Source organism: Anomaloglossus baeobatrachus, chromosome 7, assembly GCF_048569485.1.
Source record: "Anomaloglossus baeobatrachus isolate aAnoBae1 chromosome 7, aAnoBae1.hap1, whole genome shotgun sequence".
NCBI classification, from domain to species: Eukaryota; Metazoa; Chordata; class Amphibia; order Anura; family Aromobatidae; genus Anomaloglossus; species Anomaloglossus baeobatrachus.
Window position 1 is genome coordinate 186596407 of NC_134359.1, and position 3509 is coordinate 186599915.

General features: G+C 41.1%; 1 long non-coding RNA gene across 1 annotated transcript; it reads right to left on the reverse strand.

The window, feature by feature from the left end:
• Positions 1–873: 873 nt before the first annotated feature.
• On the reverse strand, positions 874–1921 carry LOC142246043 (uncharacterized). Its single transcript, XR_012724858.1, has 5 exons — positions 1736–1921; positions 1538–1652; positions 1327–1451; positions 1105–1222; positions 874–1014 (listed from the first exon to the last, which is right to left on the reverse strand). It is a non-coding gene; the product is annotated as an uncharacterized LOC142246043 (long non-coding RNA).
• Between the last annotated feature and the right edge of the window lie 1588 nt (positions 1922–3509).

The following is a 3509-nucleotide window of genomic DNA, read 5'->3' on the forward strand; positions in this document are numbered from 1 at the left end:
GTCTGGAGGTCTTTTGAAGATTTCTCTAGGGTAATTTTCTCCTCCTCCACCAGAATGGTCATTAGCCTTATAGACGAATTGGTCAGTTCCTCTTCCCACTTTTTAATCAGACTATCTGTCCTGGACCGTTCAGCAGGGATCAAATTGATCCTAAGCCCTCTAGGTACAATTCTCTGCTTAATGTATTGTTCAAGCGACTGTACCTCCCACCATGATTTAATGTTTAGTTTATATGCTACCAGGAGGTCCGAAAAAATATTTCTCAAAGTGTTTCTAGTACTATCTAGTCCTACTGGTGTCCTTTCTGAGAACACCTCATCAGCATCGTCCAGCCATTTTGTCGTATTGAGGGGTCCTGATAGGAAGCCCGCCATATAGATTTTCACAAAAACCCAAAAGGTAATATAGAGGTAGTTATTATGCGAAAAACCACCACTAGAACTACTCTCATAAAAATAATTTTAATCATAAATATTAAAAAGGAACATATGTAGTGTTCCTATCTTACAATTTCGTACATCAGATAAACATATATATACAAGTGCAAGTGTCGACCATGGTTAACCCACGCCTGAGCCAAGTTGTAGACAGTGGTTTATAGAGAGGGGGACAGATGTTAGTACGTCGCTGTCCGTCTGGTAGTTGTATAATGTACACTGTGCCTACCTCCTTGTTTGTAGATGTATATATAGATTATACTCCACTACTAAAGTATCTAACTCTCACTGTCCTTGTCAGCCTCCAGCAGGGATAACCACCACCAGAAAAGTGATAAAAGTGCAAACAGATGAACCATAGACAAACAAACAGTGGCAATGTGTTAGCTGTCCAGGGTTCTCATATTAGGCGTAAATTCCCTAATTAGGATTGCTGGATAATATTAGGTAGGAGCCTGGAGTTCCACTATGCTAATGGAACCCCCTGCTCTCCTGACGCGTTTCACCCCCCCTAACGCAGTAAAAAGGGGATCATCAGAGGATTTTTTTGTGTAAGTCACTTCCCATGAAAGGACACCTAGAAAGATGAATGAAAAAAATTGTAAGTATATAGATAATCATACAACTGCATTGTTTTAGGCACATATAGCTATATAGGTACACTCACAAGGGACCAGTCCTCTTAATTAGAGAGCTAATATAGGTGTTCCCTCTTAGTATGTAGTTACATAAGCGGACCATTCAAAAGTCCAGGATAAGGATGACGCTTATTCAGTAGTTGGTCCCTGCAGAGATATGTGGGAAGAAGTGGGCGAGTAATGCCGTATTATTACTGTACTCAGGCAAGGCTTCTCATACATATAAAGATAAATAAAGTCTGGATTTCTACCTGTATATATAGAGATGTAGTGGTATGGACCCTTTTGGTCAGTATATAGGCCGTTTGTTATCCACTATAAATTTTCCAGGAGACGTTTGGTCCTGTGCTAATAATAGGTTGTGAATTCGTCCCTCCTATAGGGATAATAAGATATATGATTATACACGTCCTCCGTTTGTTGTAGAGCGACACACATTTCATGTTTTTTATGTTAAATTACCTCTTGATAGGACCAGAGTGGGTTTCTCAACCTTCAAAGTACTCCGGGAATTAAAAGTATATATAGGTGACCTCCTTTCAGGCAGAAATTTTTAGGATATGACAGACAATATGTCCTGTAAAGGAATAGCATTATTGGTTTACCACCTTTCTTTTAGACCATACATGTGTGTGACTTACTGGTACTAGGGAGGTATACCTGTAAGGGCTGTCAGCGGTGTGTAGATAAAAAAACACCCTACCAAAGGGGGATAAAATGAGTCACCTCCTGCAATTCCTGCAAAAAAACAACATAACACATACTTGTAGTTCTGGTTTCACTATCAGCCCAAGCAGCATATTGGTACCATTTACATGTCTCTATATATATGACAGCTGCATTGTAGTCACTGTCCAAAACAGCAATAGTTTGCCCCTCCTCTCTCATATTGGCATAACAATGGCCAAGCTTGGAGCTGCATACTGTGGCAGGGGTCCCAAAATAATTCTTACGTGTATATGACCGTACATATATAATTATAAAACATATATATATCCAGTGCCACACCAGCTACTTTGTAAATACGGGTGTATGGCTACTAATTAAGGGGCCACTGTCTGCAGAAAAAGGAATCAGTGTACTGAACCTAATCCCCCTCTAATGACTGGTTAGAAAGCATACCTTAGTCCTGGAGCTCTAACAGTAAGGACTGTGCGTCCCGAGTGACACACACTCTAACACACTGGGAGCTCCCACTTGGTCCCTGCCGTCTCGGTCTGTGTCTGCTGCCTGGATCGCTAACCTGCATGCTCTGCAGGCCCTTTAATAATGGAGTCCCGGAGGTAAGTTTGCTACGTCCGAAAACCGGAAGTAGCACGTGGCCGGAAATGATGTAATGGCATTTTCATTCCCCTGTCACAGACTAGATCATGTGATACGTACTGGGCGGGGTTCAGGGAAACTACTTCCTCCAGTAATATCTGTAGTGTGGAACGCATATGCGTTCCACAGGCACAGCAGTGTTGGAAATGTGATGATATTACTATGGAACTTGCGTACAATGAGCGATGCATAACGCTGCATAGACGATCTATATATATATAGACATGTCATCAGTTTCTGGCTTATACTGCAGACCTGATCACATGATCTGTGCTAGATACATGCACAGATGTGTCATCCCTCTTAAGTATGCCAAGCATATATCTAGGGCTTTATAGAGGGGGTTGTAAAATATATATGTGCTAATGCTATCTATATTTGGGGGCATGCATATGATGTGTCATTCTTGGTGGTATGACCAACACATATAGACAGAGGGGGCTTATACTCTAAACGGTGTAGGAAGGTAGGCACAGTGTACATTATACAACTACCAGACGGACAGAGACGTACTAACATCTGTCCCCCTCTCTATAAACCACTGTCTACAACTTGGCTCAGGCGTGGGTTAACCATGGTCGACACTTGCACTTGTATATATATGTTTATCTGATGTACGAAATTGTAAGATAGGAACACTTGTTCCTTTTTAATATTTATGATTAAAATTATTTTTATGAGAGTAGTTCTAGTGGTGGTTTTTCGCATAATAACTACCTCTATATTACCTTTTGGGTTTTTGTGAAAATCTATATGGCGGGCTTCCTATCAGGACCCCTCAATACGACAAAATGGCTGGACGATGCTGATGAGGTGTTCTCAGAAAGGACACCAGTAGGACTAGATAGTACTAGAAACACTTTGAGAAATATTTTTTCGGACCTCCTGGTAGCATATAAACTAAACATTAAATCATGGTGGGAGGTACAGTCGCTTGAACAATACATTAAGCAGAGAATTGTACCTAGAGGGCTTAGGATCAATTTGATCCCTGCTGAACGGTCCAGGACAGATAGTCTGATTAAAAAGTGGGAAGAGGAACTGACCAATTCGTCTATAAGGCTAATGACCATTCTGGTGGAGGAGGAGAAAATTACCCTAGAGGAAATCT